The sequence below is a fragment of the Triturus cristatus genome, chromosome 10, assembly GCF_964204655.1.
Source record: "Triturus cristatus chromosome 10, aTriCri1.1, whole genome shotgun sequence".
Lineage (NCBI taxonomy): Eukaryota > Metazoa > Chordata > Amphibia > Caudata > Salamandridae > Triturus > Triturus cristatus.
In genome coordinates, this window is record NC_140593.1 from 81082285 (window position 1) to 81100752 (window position 18468).

Sequence of the window (18468 nt, forward strand, 5' to 3'; positions counted from 1 at the left end):
ACTACTCTTCGCCCCGTTCAGCTTTTTAAAAAAATACTTTTTCTGATATGCATTCTTATTGACAAGTCTGGGGAGCAATTGTAAACAATTTTCACTTCCTTTAATTGGGCAACCCATAACATGCATATTTGTACGTGGACATGCACGTGGACATTGTCTGCAGACACCATGCTAAATATACACAATGTTTTCAAAGGGGGGGGGAGGGGGGCAGAGGCTTGTTTCCCCGCCTCCGGTCTGGGAGGCTCTTCATGTACTCTGAATTGTGTTTTGTTCACAGCAGTTACTTTGAACCTCTCCTGATCCAAGATTGTCACAAAATGGCAGACAGGGCAACATGTTGTGTCCTGAAGGTCAAGCAGATTCCCATTCCGGTTCATAATCTGCCCAACTGTGGTAACTACTGCAAACAACAGCCTCCCCACTGCCATGGTCTGCACCGAGAGACACCGCGAGGAGCGTGGTACCTCTTTCTACATAGAGGTTGGGCGAATGCTATGATAAGTTCAATGTAGAACTAGCTCCAGATATTGAGAAAAAGTGTATTTCACACGCAGGGATCATGACTTTAGATAGCTCAGGGTGTCTGGGATATAGAGGCATATGTATCAAGCCCATTTTCCGTTCCCAAACGGGCTGATTCTCAGAATCGTCCCGTTTGCGAACGGGAAAAGGTCTTTTGGGATGTATCATCCCAAAAGGGCATTGTACATTAGAGAATCGCAAAATTTGCGATTCTCTATCTTGCGATTGTATTTAAGGAATCGTTAATTGCGATTCCTTAAATGCAATGTATAAGCACAGAAAAAGTGCAGGAATCGCAAATTACCACCAACTTCAAGTTGGTGGTAATTTGCGATTTCTTTGAAAAATGCACTTTTTTGCATTTTTCAAAGTGCCATGTGGCGCACATACATGCCCCTAGGGCATGTATGTGCGCCACATTTGCACACATACATATTTCAGGGGTGCAACAGGGTGTCCTTTTGACACCCTGGCACCCTTGAAATTGCATTCTCAATTTGCGATTCTCTAATTGCGAATCGCAAATTGAGAATGTCTTCCCATTCATTCCTATTGGCCTCCCAGCCCTTAGGAATGAATGGGAAGGTATTCCTTAATTGCGATTCGCAATTTGCTTGTCGCAATTAAGGAATGCCAAGGAATCGCAAAATATTTGCGAATTGTTTATTACATCCCGTTTTGTGATTCTCAAATAGCGATTCTCTAAAAATAGCTATTTGAGATTCGCAATAACGGTATTTGATACATATGCCCCTGCGTTACAAGTGTTCTAGCACATCCTGTTGACCCATGCTCTTGGCTAACTGGGGAATTCTAGGTGCGCTGTAGAGAAAAACACATTCAAATTGCCAAGTCAAATCTGTGCTGGTCTTTTTTCACCTATTTACAGGAATTGTGCAAGGATTTCATATACTGGAGGTTAGTATATACGAGGCTGGATTTCACTGTTTTAAAACCGCCCAAACTCCCTTGCCATCGCGGGTATGTTCCAGAGGGATTTTTGACTTCTCCCACCTGCCTCTGCTTCGGCTCCCCTGTCCAGGGATCGACCTCATCAGTGGTTGTTCCAAGGCCTAAACCCGATTCTAAGGTGAGGAGCAACACGGGCTTTCTTGTAAATGCGAGGTCCTTAATTAAAAATAACCTAGCCTTTAAGGATTTCGTTTTGACTAGAGTCCCGGACTGGGTCTTTATAACTGAAACCTGGGCTAGGGATTCCTCAGGTCCCGATCTGGTGGAGGCTGTCCCGGATGGCTATAATTTAGTGAGAATGGATAGAGTGGGTCGGATGGGGGGAGGGATTGGCATCCTACACAGGGACCATTTGTCCTGCCATATTACTCCGTTAGACGATTTCCAGGAGTCCTTTCAGGCTCTCCAATTCTCTATTAATGGTGCATACGGAGTGCCGTTTAAGGGCCTTCTCATCTACAGACCCCCTGGGACTAAAACTGACTTCTGTAGTCAAATGCTTAAGATCCTAGAGTCACATTTTGGCTGTGACCATTTCACTGTTTTGGGGGATGTAAACTTCCATTTGGAGAAGGTGGATTCGTCTGAAACCCAATCTCTTTTGGACACCTTTTCTGGGTGTGGGCTGATACAGTTAGTCAGAGGACCCACCCACACGGCTGGCCATACGCTCGATGGGGTATTCTCCAACGACACTCGGTTGGTCGTTGAATCGCCTTTTCCCCTCTCATGGTCCGACCACTATGTGATTCCCTTGGTCTTAACGACCTCCTTGCCAAGCAATAGGGGCATTAAGCCTAGTAAATTTGAACGGAGACGTAACTTAAAAAATCTTACTAATAACCTTCTCGCTCCTAAACTTACAGGGCTATTGATTACCCCTGGGGAGGACGTAACTTCGGCAGTGGAGAGGTTGGAGAATGGTGTTACAACAGCCTTGGATGAACTTGCACCGGCCACCTTGTGTTATTCTGCTAGAAGAACTCCCTCGGCCCCCTGGTTCTCTGAATCATTAAGACTGCTTAGGCAGGGATTACGGAGACAGGAACGTCGTTGGCGGTCTAGTGGGGCCTTGTGCGAGAGGGACAAACATAAAATTCTTTTGAAGACTTACAAGAAGGAGGTAATCAAAACCAAACAGGAATATTTCACTTCTCTTACCGCCTCCCTTTCTTCATCCAAAGACCTCTTCAAAATCGTGGACTCGCTCATTTCATTAAAGATGCCAGATCCCGTGGTTAGCTCACAACAGCTATGTAATGATATTGCACAATTCTTTAACACCAAGATTGTGGATATTCATTCAGCATTGGAGCTACAAAAGGCAACCCTATCTACTTCCACAGTTTCTCCTATTATCTTGTTACCTCTATCTGAGGAGGTGTCCCATGGAAGTCTGTCCAGTTTTCCTTCCCTTTCCCTACTGGATCTGGAAGCTCTCCTGGCCAAGGTTAGGTCGGGGTCCCCCTTAGACCCCTGCCCTCTTAAACTTCTTAAACAGTGCAAGGACTGTCTTCTCCCACCCTTATTGGGTGTGATGAACGGGGCAATGAAGGAAGGGACCTTCCTCCCTCAGTGGAAGAAAGCGGTGGTCAAACCTCTTTTAAAAAAATCCACACTTGACCCGGGTGTGCTTAAAAACTTTCACCCCATTTCGTTGCTCCCAGCTCCCGCCAAGATGCTGGAAATTCATCTAAATAAGCATCTTGTCGACTTTCTGGAAACCCATGATAGGTTAGATCATTCGCTGCACGGATTCAGGAGAGAACACAGCACCGAATCTGCCCTCATCATCGTGCTTGACACCATCCGCACCAGGGTTGACAAGGGACTGACTACTCTCCTCATCCTTTTGGATCTCTCGGCTGCGTTCGATACCCTGTCTCCCTCAGTTCTAACATCAAGGCTGAGAGAGATAGGGGTGGAAGGAACGGCATTTAGTTTGCTGGCATCCTTCCTGAATCAGAGGGAACAGAGAGTAAAGCTGGGGGAGTTTTTGTCTCCATCCCTCCCTGTGCATTGTGGGGTCCCTCAGGGGTCGGCATTAAGTCCGACCCTTTTTAACATCTATGTTACCCCACTTGCCAGGCTTATTAGATCTTTTGGGATGGAGGTAATCTCTTATGCCGACGATACACAGATTCTGCTGTCTTTTACCCAACCTGCTATCTTGGCCGCCTCTAATTTTAAAAACTGTATGAAGGCAGTCGCTCAATGGATGGTCTGTAATTCATTGAAGCTCAATGGAGAAAAGACAGAGATTCTGGTGTTCGGGGGAAAGGAGGATTTTTGGTCGGCTGATTGGTGGCCTCCCACTATGGGGGTGTGCCCTTTACCGACTACTCTGGCCAAAAACCTAGGTGTCCTGATTGATCCCCTCCTGAGGATGGATCAACAGGTAAAGAGGACCATTTCCACCTGCTGGGGCCTCATAAACATCTTACGGAGGATCAGGCACTATTTGTCCTTCCAGGCCAGGAAACACATTGTCCTGGCACTGATAGGTTCCAGACTCGATTACTGTAATGCTCTTTATCTAGGCATTAACAATGGTCTGGTAACCCGTCTCCAAATGGTGCAGAATGCCGCCGCTAGACTGGTTTTGGACCTGCCCAAACGGGCCTCGGCTCATTCGGCAAGAAGGACTCTACACTGGCTTCCAATGGAGGCCAGGATATCCTTCAAGTCCCTGACCTTGATTTATAGAGCCCTGGCTACTAATCGGTCCGGAGGCGTGAGGGATCTGCTGGTTCCCTACACACCCTCTAGAACTCTCCGGTCGTCCAATAAGTGCTTGCTTCTAGTTCCCAGGATACGTAAAGCTAACTGGGGAGGTAGAGCCTTTTCAACTCTTGCTCCTAGGCTCTGGAACACCCTGCCCTTGGAGATAAAATCTCTTCCCTCGGCTCTGGCTTTTAGGAAGGCTCTTAAGACATGGCTTTTCGCCAAGGCCTACGCTTAGACATGATCTGCCTTACTTTTTGAACTGTTTTTTGTTAGGCGCCTTGATGCCTTCGGGTTAAGTCGCACGTTTACAAGTTTCCTTTCATTCATTCATTCATTCATTCATTCATTCATTCATTCATTCATTCAAGCAGAGGAGATTCACTATTGTAATTTTGGTGCTATATATCTCCAGGAAAGTTGGACGAACGAACATATAGATTTAGAAGGGTACTTCTCATGGTCCCTTCCTGCTACAAAAACTCAAAGGAATGGTCATCAGAGATGGAGTGTACAGTACTCAAGATGATAGATGATAACCACACATATTGTTACTTTCCCAACAGAATAATTAATATGCAGTGTTGATTTAACATGAAAATCTTTATCTAGCTGTCTTGTTATATACAGTCAACATATGCCTCGCCGTAAGGGGCTAGAAAACCTGGGGCTTTTTCAGGACGGGACACAAAGTCATGGTCCTGGCAGGGTGGTTGGGTGGCTGTTGGAGAGTTTGAATTCAGATGGGTGGCTGACAAGGGTTGTCGCTGTAAAGTCTCTGATGATGAGCAGGACACAGATTACTTCCATTTCCCAGCCCACATCTAATTCTGAACACCCCAGGGCCACAACTAATCATCCAGAGGTGCTGCTCACGTGCCGACAATTGTCAGTCACTATCTGAATTTGGCAGTTTTTTTTCTCTTTGCAAAGCAAGGAAACAGCACACACATTGGCTTCTGAGGGATAAGCTGCAAAATGTAAGATTTTAACAGGTGATTTCCATGACACATGTGATCCCCTTCCTTCTGTTAGGGCCACAATTACATAATAGATGCTCTTTGTTGACTGTTCTCTTCTTTTTTTTAAAAGTGGAGCAAAAAATTCCAGGGATTTGGGGAAGGCTTCGCAGCTTTTATCAAATGTCTTGGTGGCAGAAAACAACCTTATATCCTTGCTCATCCTTTACCTTGATTAAAGGGCATGGTTTAGATTATACAGTTGTGAATCACAAAATGTACTAAACATAGGGGCATATTCTCAAGGAGCTACCGCTGAGTTAACGGCACTTTATCGCAGCCAAAGTTGTGATAAATTTACCACCCCATTCACAAGCTGGCATTAACAGCCCATAACACCAGTTTACCCGCGATAGCAGCCGCAAAAAACATCGCCACAGATGACACCTGCAACTATCGCTAATGAGATGCAGAGTAGGCATTCCAGTGCAAAAAGCCGCAAAAACACCACTCCGCAACATTATCAACGACCAGCCAGATCGGCGAAAAGACCACGAAACATGCAATAATGCGCGTTAGCAGCAGGAAATTAACATCTGCTCTGACCTGGTGTAAAGTCGAAAGGCAACCTGCACCACAAAAGGGAGCCCAGCCCACAGCCAAACCTGAAGACCAACAGATGACATGGACCCACTGAACATGCAGGCCGGACACCCAAGAGGGCCCCAACACCCACCGTCACCCCCGTGGACCACCCCCACCCCACCGAACACCCACCGCCCCCCCGACCAACACTGAGGCAGCACAGACAAAGACAGCGACCCTCTGAAAATGCACCAGCCTCACAGACCCAACACCAGAGAATGTCGTTGCTCACTATATGCTCAAAGGGACAACCCTCCTCCTCCACCTGACCACCATTACCCACAGGCTGATGGTACCAACAGAATGGACAACCAACATCCCACTGCAGACAAAGCTGCTGGCTGTGCTGCACATGTTGGCCTCTGGTACCTCCCACCCAACATCTGCCTGAGACGTAGGAGTCACACAGCCAGGCCAATTCAAGTCCCCCACAGCGGTCATTGATGACACCATCAGCTTGGTACCCCACTATCTATACTTCACACACACTGCGCAGGAACAGCGGAGACCAAGCAAGGCGTGTATGCCACAACTGGCTTCCTGCACGTGTCATGGAGCAATTGACTGCATACATGTCCTACTAGTGGACCCTGGCGACACTGCACACAATAAGCCCAACAGAAAGCGCATGTATCCCACCAATGTGCAGGCAATAGTGGACCACCATGGAATCTCCGCCAACGCCGCCGCCAACCACCCAGGCAGTGTGCATGATACCTGCACCTCCCGACAGTCCATCATTAACCTGCGCAACCAGGATGGCATCCACGGAAATGCACTGCTCGTTGGCCAATACCAAATGCACACCTCGTCTCCACAATCATGCAACACACAACACACAACATAGGAAATGCACACGTCACAAGCTCACATACAACATGCACACCCACCAGACACGACAGCACAACGCACTGTGGGAACCTGGGCCAGCCATGTACATGACCCATCAACGGCATGGCACCTCGGACACACAATAGCAGAATGTCAGCAGAGGGGGGGACCAGGTATGTGCGAAGGAGGCAAGGGACCGACGAATGAGAATGTACACAATGCCAAGCGTGTCGTGGATGTGCTGGCCAGACTGCAGTATGCAGACCACACACATATCCATGTCGACACACACTGCTGGTGTTTGGAGTGTAGTGGACAGTGGACGCAACCATGTCACCCCAGCCAGTGGGGAACATTCGGAAATGAGTCTTGTGAGTGTGACGTCCCCCCGTAAGCGTGAGCTGAGTGGGCTGGCCCGGTGTACGCCAGGCCAGCGTAGGGGTGTGAATAAAAGGCACGTAACTCTGGACGCGGTCCCTTTCCGGAATGCCCAACGTCTCTGCCATGGCGGCACCTTTCACCCCAACACGAGGCCGACGCCGTGAGTGGTGTTGCCAGTGATCCTGTGCGTCTGCTGCACCCCGGGACACTGTTCCCCGAACCAGTCCTGCCCGCCACTGAGCACCCAAGCCTCAATGCCCACCTACCAACACCGGCGTGTGTCAAAGAGGGCCCACCACGTGCCGGTGCAATCTCCAAGCCCGAGGTCTGTGATCTTGGCAGCCTCCTCAGACCATCACAGCCTCCGCAACACAGGCCCGCAGTACTCCTTTCTTGTTGACGTACTCCACCGGCATGCACAGCGGACAAGTAGGTCACACATTTGGAACTGAGTCTTGATTACACCATGGCAGAGCACATAAATCATGGTGGAGTGTATGTCACTATACACCCTTCGATGTGGTGCCACAAGGTCTTAGTGTTACATCACAGCCGCAAGATTCTGTGGGCTCACGCGGACTGCTGCTCTCGGACTACGCTGCGCTCGAGTAGGTCACAGAATTGGAACTGAACATCGATTATTCTAAGGCAGAGTATGAATCATTGCACGCATGGAGAGGCGTAAGAGGATGACGCGTTGCATTTGGGAGGAAAAAAGGATCATCGTTACGGAGGTGATCGAACACTACCGACAACTGCCCTGATGTCATCGTGAGCCACCGACATGTGGATGTGGCCCACTGCTGACTGCTGCCTCTGGCCTACACTGCGGTCTAGTAGGTCACAGAGTCTTGATTTGGCAATGCTGGAGTTCATATCAGTGTACTAGCATCATCACAGACTGCATCCCTCTCAGCCCCAGTGCCACTATGTCTGTTCCACGACATTCATGGACACTCTCTGGTTGTACATTGGTGGCGTCTGAGTTCATGGACTAGAGGGTAGTTTACATCCTCGTGCAGCTGATACAGAATTGGTGGTGGCAACGAGGCAGTCGCTTTCCACTCCTCCATTTGCTGCTTCCGGATAGCTTCTGCCCTCTGCATCATGCCCTGGAGGACACCTTCCACTGTCCTCCACAACCCTCTGCCACATTCACCTTCGACATCGACGAGGATCCGCTTAGTCTTCGTGGCCCTACCTCAGTGGACCGCAAGTGACCGTCCAGTGGCAGGGTGCCTGTGCCGGCTGCTGTGCATCCGGGGCCACTAACTCGGTGCTGGTCAGGTCAGGGACCCCTTCTTCTGAGATAGTGGATGGCCTCTGAGGTGATGGCCTTGGGGTCATCAACGCCATGTGTCTGTGGCCCTGTGCTATCCGCTGCCTCCGTCCTCAACTGTGGCCCCCCCAGGGCTCACACATCAAATCGAGTCCTGACCGGCCCGGACGTCGCCTTACTGCAGGAGGCATACGCCACCACCGCCAGGACCAACTCCAACCGCCAAATGCCAGTGTCGAAACGGTCGTACTGGCAGACTGGCGGAGTTGCTCACACCTGTCGTGGATGCCATCTTCTGCCTGGTCCCCTGCTTAGCACTCCAGGTGCCACTAACTCAGTGCACCACGAATCATCGTCCATTACTGTTTTTAGGTATGCGCTGTGGAGAGTTCACGCAGCAATGTCACCTTGTGCAGTGTGGGAGCCCTGGGAAGGTGATGAAGAAGATGATGCAGGTGTGACACCCCACTGCAGCTGCATCAGACATGTCCCGAAGGGACACAATCCTAGAACTTTTCTTCACAAGAGTGCGCTCAGCTCTAGTGCCCCTGATGGAGTAGGTAAAACAAAATTTTGTATACCTCCTCTATTTTGCATGAAATTAATTACGTAATCACTCTAAGTATTAATTCGTACTAATTAGTTTGAAGTGAGATGACTGATCAAGTTTTACACCTTGATAAACACGAGATACATGTGGGACTAAAATGCAAATTGCATGGAAAACAATTAAAATAATTAACTGTGGTACGCAAACTAACCTTAGAATGTGGTGAAATAGAGAATTGCATGATTCATGTTGCTTTTGTGATGGTTTGTGCTTCTAGTGCTGCAGAATGGTGAGTTTTATTGCATTAAATGTTGCTACAAGATAGGAAAATACTAATATATATTGGGATTAGACATTAGAATCTTCATGTCTATATTGTAATTACTGTTATGTCTGTTTTTTTGCTTAAGTTGGCATTCGGGCCTGCACTTAAAATGGAGCTCTGAAGGTGCCACCGTCATGTGAGCGCGATGTCTACTGCGCAGAATCGGATGGTGCTAGAGATCTCCAAGTGACCTCAGCTCCAGTATGCAGTATGTCCCTTGTCAAGGATAGGAGCATCGAGGGTTGCCAAGTGATGAACGATGTGAACTACTAAGGGGACAATGGATTATTATAACTCCGGAACTTTTGCCTGTGAACCACAGAAAAAGATATACATTTGCTCTCTGCCATGCCAGGTCTCATGGGAAACCAGTGAACATGAGAAAACTGGGAGAACTTACAAATTTAATTGGATTAGCCAATCAGAACTGTTTCTACCCCTAAAATTGTTGCATGTTGATCTGAAGTAAGCGGGAAAAGGGTATAAAAGACTCTGATCTGCAAAAGGGGAGTGGTTCATTGGGCTGATCGTCTATGGCATTGGGTCTGCGTTAAACTGACGAAGATTTCCTTGGTTTACCTTGTTTTTTTTTTTAATTTGGGAAAGCTGTTCCATCAGATAATTGATTATTGCTGCGGGTTGGACAGTTTATTCTGGAGATTGTAGCCGTGACTTTGAATATTGCATACCTGTGATCGGAGGGTCACCAACTCTGAGATCTTGGTAAATATAAAGGCAATACAAAATATACATGCTTATGTTTTAAAGATTTAACGATTTCCAGAAATAAAACAAATTATGTTATATGCTGTAGCGTCTGAATGCTAATGCGAAGAAAATTAATATCAGATAAACAAAAGTTGGAGTAATAAGAAATGAGTTTGCGGTACTTTTAATTAGGTACTGAAGATTAGTCAAATGTTTCCTAAGGCTTTAATTGTGTTTTAGCTGGTTCTAAATCACCATCAACCAGTCCAACTAATTGGTCCATCGACCAAGTGGTGGAGTGCCTTGATGTGAAAGTCAGGATTCTATAGGTGCAGATGTATATAATGTATATAATGTAAAGAAATATACTCCCGACAGGTAACTAGGTACCCCCACATGTCCAGCGCTTTTCCTTCTGTGTACAGATTCGAGTGAGACGGATATGTGTTGGTGTTATGGGCCCCACCAAGGAATGAATGTATGAATGAGTTAGTGTGATGACGAGTCTGTGACATAGGGAAAATATGTAAATTTGCCCTTTTCCACTGGAGGTGGTAACATCGTTGTGTGTTATCGGTAGGGACATTTACCTTATCAATGTGTGTGAGTGAAATAGCAATAGGTTCTCTTGTGAAACTCTGGCCTTAATTCTCAGGAGCATTGTAGTCTCCACATGTGTTTTATCCCCAGAGAAACGGTTAGCCTTTTTGCTTGTTAGAAGGGTAAGGTAGAGGGAAGTGCTTCTTTATTGGCGAAACTGAATAATTCTGTGGTAGGGTAGAGGTAAGAGCTGCCTACTGGAAATACAGAATTCTTGTGCAAATGGGCAAACTATCCCTTTGATTTAGCGAAATAGGCAATGGAGATGGTTTATGTTGTTACTAACAGATTTTGAGTAAAGAAAATGTAAGAAAACGTTTGCCGATAAAATTTTGTAAAGGAGGGGTCAGCAGAAGCAGGAGTAGCGAGAAAGGCTGACGTCAGAAAGACCGCGCTGGGATTGGTCAGCTGTAGAGAGACTAAGCTTTTACTGATTGGTGCATTAGTGTGAGTCGTGCTAGGATTGGAGAGCTTCAGGAGTGACGTAGATGCCCAGGATTGGTGCGTTAGTGTGAGTCACGCTGGGATTGGACAGAATACGGAGAAGCAGTGAAAAGAAGTGATTTACAAAGCCTAGTGATTAAGAACTTTGAAAAGTTGAAAATGATGTACTACGATCCACCTGAAAAAGAGTAAAAAATCATGGTTTGGGAAAATTAAAAATTTATTTAAGAAGGATAAGCCGATTGTGACTAGGGAAGGTCAGATACTTCCTCCACCGAAATCGCCTGCATCTTTTATGGTAGCGAAATATGGGTACCATACATGTATCTGGTTGGAGAATTGGGCAAAGTATACCAAAGAAGATGGGGTACTAGCGTTTCCAGAAAGTGGTTCATTTAGTTTGGCTGTATTACAAAATTTAGAGAAAGAAGGATGAGGTTAGAACCGAAACCCAGACCTACCCAATTTGAGACTTTGACTGAATGGGAAGAAGAGATGTGTGAAAGGGAAAGTCATCGAAGTGGAAGAAGGTACAATTACATGTTTGGTAGACATTGTGGTCAAGAAAGTCATCATGACAGAATAAGAAGATGGCGGAATGCGAATATGACTGATGGTATGTTTCCTCTGAGAAATGTGGAAGAGACAAGTGGCAGGAAATGTACAGAAAAGAGAAATAACATAGGGTCAGAAGGTTATAGATATGGTGTGAGTGAATCAGAGGATGAAGTGCTGGAGGACATGTTTTATAAAAATCCTCCCCCGTATCAACCAAATTCTACGTTACTAACGCGGAGTGCGCCGGTAAAAGAAATTATGATAAAGAAAAACTTTGAGCAAACGCCACCTGATTTGGGAAAAATTAATCCATTTAAAGATTCTGAAATGCCACAACCCGTCAGAACTGGAAATGAAAATTCAGCCGAGTTAGCTAGAACTTCTCTGGAATTAACTGAGAAAATTAGAGAGTTAACTAAGAATATGGAAGCGGTGACCGTACCTGTAACTATAGGACCGGTAATGCCTGTCTTTGATAAACAGAAAGATAGTGAGCATTGTTTAACAGTTCCCTACAATTGTGGTAGACAAGTCGAGACAGAAAGAAGTGGATCTGGAGGGAATGCATGGAAAAATATAGCAGGAACATCAGGGTTAAGTACTCCTAAAAATTTGACTGTAAATCAAAGTCCAGCCAGTAAGACTCTGATGACAACAGAATCAGCAACAGAAACCCCAGAGAGAAATACGGATAAAATAAGAAGCGAGACAACCCCTGTAGGTCCCACTTCTGAAGAATTAGGTGATTGGTTAAGAAGTTTACAGAGAAAAGATACAGAACCACAATTTTTAGATGTAGCGAAATTGAAAGTAACATTAGAAGAATTAATCATAGGAACCATTCCAACTGAAAAATTAAAAGCATATCAGGATGAGGAGCCAGTGAAATGGGAATTGATTTTGAGAAAATAAGATCATTACAGAAACGGTATAGGGTAGATTTTTCCGAAAGGGATATTGAAAATTTGAATACTACAGGGAGATTGACCCAAATTAAAGAACTGATTGCCTTGCTAAGGAAACGGGGTGATGTAGATAGGCGGAAAAGTAGATGGTTCCGAAAGAGAGAGGAAACAACAGATAAGGCTTTCTCAGCATTTCCGGTGAGATAAAAAGAGCCAGTGATAACCGAATGTCCCATGAGGGAAATCCCAGGAGGGGGTTATGTACATGTTCCTTGGTCTAGACAGGATATTTTGTCATTTACCAATGATTTTACAAGGTTAAGAGATAAACCACTTGAATGGTATCGACAGGTGGAAAGATTTGTTAAACTGTCGAAAGTGTTGTGGATAGATCTGAACGGTCTTTTTGATATAATTGTACCAGCAGATTTATGGGCAGAATGTAAAATTACAATAGATTGGCCATCGCAAGAGTATCCTAGGGATCCTAAGACGGGAGCCCCTGATCCAGAAGCAATGAAAAAATATGATCAGGTATTACTTTTTTGAAAAATAAACTACCTCCTTAGAAACTGACTAGGTAAAAATGACAGAACTCACCAAGAGGCTAATGAATCTGTTCATGCATACTATGAAAGGTTGTTGCTAGCTTTTAAACAATATAGTGGAGGATCTGAGTCATTTTGTGTATAGATTTGTTTATGGTTTAAAGCCTGAGGTTAGTGAAATGATCAAACAACATACAGTAGAATGGCAGAATAAAAAGATAGATGAGGTGTTACGACATGCAAAATATTTTAGTGATGAAATTGAAGCTAAACAACGTAAACTGAAAGAAAAGGCAATGGGGGCACATGTTAAGGTAGCGGAGCGACAAGAAGCCCAGCTGATTGAGCAAGCTAATGGCATAGGCCAAGCTAAACAAAAGCCTAATATTGGAAAAGGAAAAGGACAGATCAGCCAGAGGAAGCTAAAAAGAAGTGGCCATGTCATAATTGTGGAAAATAAGGGCATTGGAAATCCGAGTGTAAATTGCCACCGAGAGCTAATGGTGATAATGCATCATTGAATCCACAAGTGCAGAATGAGGTGAGTTGCCAACCGCCGCGACAGCAGCAGGTTGTTACCCAACAGTGTCAGGTGCCAAAGCCACCTTTTCCACAGCACGTAAATCCTCAAAGATACAGTAATGAGACAGGATTCTACACCGAGGAACAGGTAACAAAGCTACCGCGCGCTAGTGCTGTTTCGCAGTATTGACTGCAATGCGATGAGAGTGAGTCAGAAGAGAGTTATTGACGGTGCCTAGGAGAGGAAGAGGAGTGTGTACTTGGCGCAACTCTAGAGACCCTTTGTGGATGGAGAGGTAAATGACGAAAACATTACTTTCCTAGTGGATACTGGTGCTACTCGTTCAACAGTTAGATCAGCTGACGTTAAAAATCTTCCTCTCTCTGGTGAAACAATCCAAATAGTTGGAGTCTCAAGTAGACAGATAAAAACTTATCTTACGGAAAATAGGGAAATTCACCGACATGCATAGATTTGTCGTGTGTGATACTAGTTGCGTAAATCTGTTGGGGAGAGATTTGTTGTGCAAAATGAATTGCACTATTTTCTGTACCCCTGATGGCATAGCTTTTGAAACTCCTGATGAAGATGTACTGTATAGAATGACAATGGCAAACTTAGAACCTGAAATCACTGAGGCATTCGTTGTATTTGATCCGGAGGCATTGACTCAAGAGTTGAAGAAAACCGTAAAACCCAAAGTATGGGATTTCACAGGATATGTTAAAAGAGTAGATCCTGTGAAAATAATTGTAAAGGAAGGAGTAAATTACCCGAATATTCCTCAGTATAAACTGACACCAGAGATGATTGCAGGAGTAATGCCTGTAATTGACAGAATGATTGAACAATGAATTTTGAGAGAAATAATAAGTATTCCATGTAATTCTCCAATCATGGGTTTGAAGAAACCGAATGGGACATTTAGGATAGTACAGGATTTGAGAAAAGTGAATAAAATCGTTGTTCTATGTTGTGCCATTGTACCGAACCCTTCGGTAATCCTATATCAGACTCCCCATGATGCGGAATGGTACACAGTCATTGACTTGTGTCATGCTTTCTTTTCTATCCCATTGCACCCTGATAACCAACAAATGTTTGCGTTTCAGTTCAGTGAGCGTATTTTGGCGTGGTGCCGTATCCCTCAGGGGTATACAGAAAGTCCATCGATATTTATTCAGATTCTAAAGAAATCCCTGGAAGATTTAAAAATGCCCGAAAGTTCAGTGCTCGTTCAGTACATCGATGACCTATTGGTGGCATCGAAGACACGAGATGCATGTGTGATGGACACAGTTGCACTGTTAAATCATTTGGCGGATGGAGGACTCAAAGTATCCCCATCGAAATTACAGTTTTGTCGGAAGGAAGTACAATACTTAGGTCATAAGATTGAAAAGGGTCTGAGAAAGGTGACAATGGACAGGATTAGAATAATAAAAGGAATGAGAGCACCAATGACACAGAGAGAAGTTAGGATGTTTCTTGGGAAGGTAGGATATTGTCGCCAGTGGATCAGCAACTTTTCACTGATTGCGAAACCATTGGTACGCTTGACAAAAAGTGATGTGAAAGATCCCCTTGAGCTGAATAAAAAAGAGATGAAGGCTTTTAGACAATTGAGAGACAGCTTGTGTGAAGCACCAGCTCTTGGAATGCCTGATTACAAAAAGGAATTCGAGCTCTATTGCAGTGAGAGAGATGGATGTGCGCTTTCTGTTTTGGTACAAAGGCATGAAAGACTAAGACTACCGATTGCATATTTTTCTGCTGTACTAGATCCCGTAGCCATAGCTTTGTCTGGTTGTTTGAAAGCTGTGGCTGCCACATGTACGAGTTTGGAACAGAGTGAAGGAATCGTGATGGGATATCCTGTGAGAGTGTTTGTGCCCCATGATGTTGCGATCCTTTTGACAAGGATGCAAACGCAATTTATGACGCACAGTCGTCTAACGAAATATAAAAAGGTCATTTTGGGTGCCACAAATGTGAGCCTTGTAAGGTGCCTTAATGTGAACCCATCGACATTACTACCTGATGCTGTGAATGTGGAAGTGAAGGACGATGTTGATCATGACTGTTTGGAAGTGCTTGATTTCTGCACCAAACCACGTCCGGACATAAAAGATGTGGCTCTGAAAGAGAGTGACTATGTGATGTTTGTGGATGGGTGTTGTCTGCGAACTGAAGAAGGGATTTTGAGTGCTGCGTATGCTGTATGTACTGTAGCGGCTCTGTTAGAAGCATCTTGTTTGAAAGGAGTAAGATCCGCTCAAGTTGCTGAGTTGTTTGCACTAATTAGAGCATGTAAGTTGGGAAAGAATTTGTGAGTCACTGTGGTGACTGACAGTCAGTACGGGTTTGGAGTGGTGCACGATTTTGGGCAGATCTGGTCCCAAAGAGGGTTCTTGACGTCAAGTGGAACTCCAATCAGAAATGCTGAAATGGTTGGAAAATTACTTGAGGCGATACAGCTGCCTAAACAAATTGCAGTCATAAAATGCGCAGCGCATACAAAGGGAACTGACTACGTGTCAGTTGGCATTGAGTTTGCAAATGACATAGCGCAATACTGTGCGCGGAATCAAAATTCTCTAAATCGAGATTGGGAGAGAAATGGAGTCATATCCCTTGCTTTTTACTAACACTGTGAGTACATGGGATGAGGTGAGGTAGTTACAGGAAGAGGCAGGAGAAGAGGAAAAGAAACAGTGGATAAAATCAGGATGCGCACCACGAGAAGTAGACAGAGTTTGGGTTTATCGTGATGGAAGACCAGTAATGCCTGATAGTATGATCTCTACCATGGCACGGTTGTACCATGGGCAGGCTCACATAGGTAGGGATGCCATGATTAGACTTTTCAAACAGACCTGGTATAATGCAAAGTTTCGGCTTATAGCTGAGAGTCTTTGACAGAGATGCCTTATATGCCAGCAATATAATCCAGGAAGAAAAACAGTGGTGAGTTTGGGAACCATAGGACAGGAGGGAGGTCCTTTCACTAGAATGCAGATTGATTTCATTGAGATGCCCCCATATAACCGGCTGAGATATGTACTGGTGATTGTCTGCCTGTTTTCACGTTGGGTAAAGGCTTACCCGACCAGAAGGAATGATGAAATTACAGTAGCTAAACTTCTATTGAGGGAGTTAATTCCTAGGTTTGATTTCCCAGTAACGATTGAATCAGATAGAGGAAAGCATTTCCAAAATGAGATTATAAAATTGATTTTTGATGCATTGAATGTACAACAGAAACAACATTGTGCCTATCGACCAGAGGCTTCTGGAGTGGTGGAACAAATTAATGGCACCATGAAGAACAGATTGGGGAAAATGTGTTTGGCCACAGGTCTAAAATGGCCAGATGTCTTGCCTCTTGTGCTTATGACTATTAGGTCAATTCCTGATAGGAGCACTGGTCTGAGCCCCCATGAAATTATCATGGGTAGAGCAATGAGACATGTTTTCATTCCTGTCAACAAACTACTGCCTATATCTGATGACTTTGTCTTGGATTATTGAAAGGGATTGGCTGATACAGTTCATTCTGTGTTTTATCAGGTTGGACCAGATGCGACCACTCTCGAAAAGAAGCCAGCTCATGACTTGGATCCTGAAGATTGGGTACGCATCAAAGTACACAGAAGGAGAAATTGTCTGGTTCCACGCTGGGGGAAACCAAGTCAAGTGATTCTGACCACGACAACTGCTGTGAAGTGTGCCAAGGTAAAGAATTAGATTCATGATAGTCATACTCTTCGAGTCCCTGGTCCTGCAAATCGATCTGAAGACGAGCATCTGGAAGAGTCAGATACCAGCTCTGAATCAGAATCCAAAGAAACAAGAACAAGACGAAACCCAAAAGCAGGAGAAGCAGATTTGAGCCCAGTAGTGGGGCAGGGGAATATACCATTAAGGAGACGACTGGAAATTTCTGATACCAGCTCTGAATCAGAGACAGAACAAGTGGGAATAAAAGAAGGGATAAATGAAAATACTGGAGAAACTGAACAAGAAATCTTTGATTGAGAAGCACCAAGTACAAGCACAAGAGAAATTCCGCATTAAATCATAGAAATAGAAGGTGAGGAATTAGATGCAGAGAGTGAGGGTAAGATCATTGCGGAAGACCCCCGAGGAGGTGTAGGGACGACACACACCCAGGTAGAAGAAGGGATAGTTAGTCAGCAGGAAGATTGCGTGGAAGAAACACGAGGAGGGATAAATGTAGATAGTGAACCTGAGGTTCTGAGAATAAAATCCACTGAAAGTATTAGCCAGACCGATACTGAATCCGAAGAGAGTGTAGAAGAAAGCAAAGAGGGAAGAACTTTAAGGAAAAGAGCTTGGAAAACGGAGCGAGAAGGGAAAGGAACGAAGTTAAAGAGGCCGTCAAAAGAAGAAATTTGGCCCAACAAACTTAAAAGATTGAGATACCGATTAACAAGAATAAAATCTTCCAATGCTGAATCAGAAACACTTGCAAGGAGCAAAGAAGATAAAGAAACCGAACTAGAAGTGCAAGTCACCGGAATGGACATATGTGGCACTCCCTGATATACAAGAGGAAGCAGATAGCCAAGAAAGTCTAGGAGTGACTGTGCAGGAAGTGGTTGAAGAAGAAGAAGATTCGGAAATCCTGAGAGTTATCTTATCTGATATCAGAGAAGAAACGGATGATCAGGAAGTTCTGAACCAAGATTGTAAAAACAGAGACAAAGACGATCCATGCATGGATTGAAATGACAAAGAAAGACGCAAGGAATTAAAGCTCCGGAAAAGACACTTGACCAGAAAGAACCGAGTAGGCAATCGAAGCCTTAGGTTTAGACAAAGGTAAATTGTGGATGAAAGGAGGCTAAGTAAAAAGACACTGATCATTTCCGAAATGGCAGACACAGAAGGTAGAAAACCTACATGTGGGTTTCTCCGAAGATGGTGTAAAATGTGTTTTTGTTGTACAGGATTACTAATGCACCAGA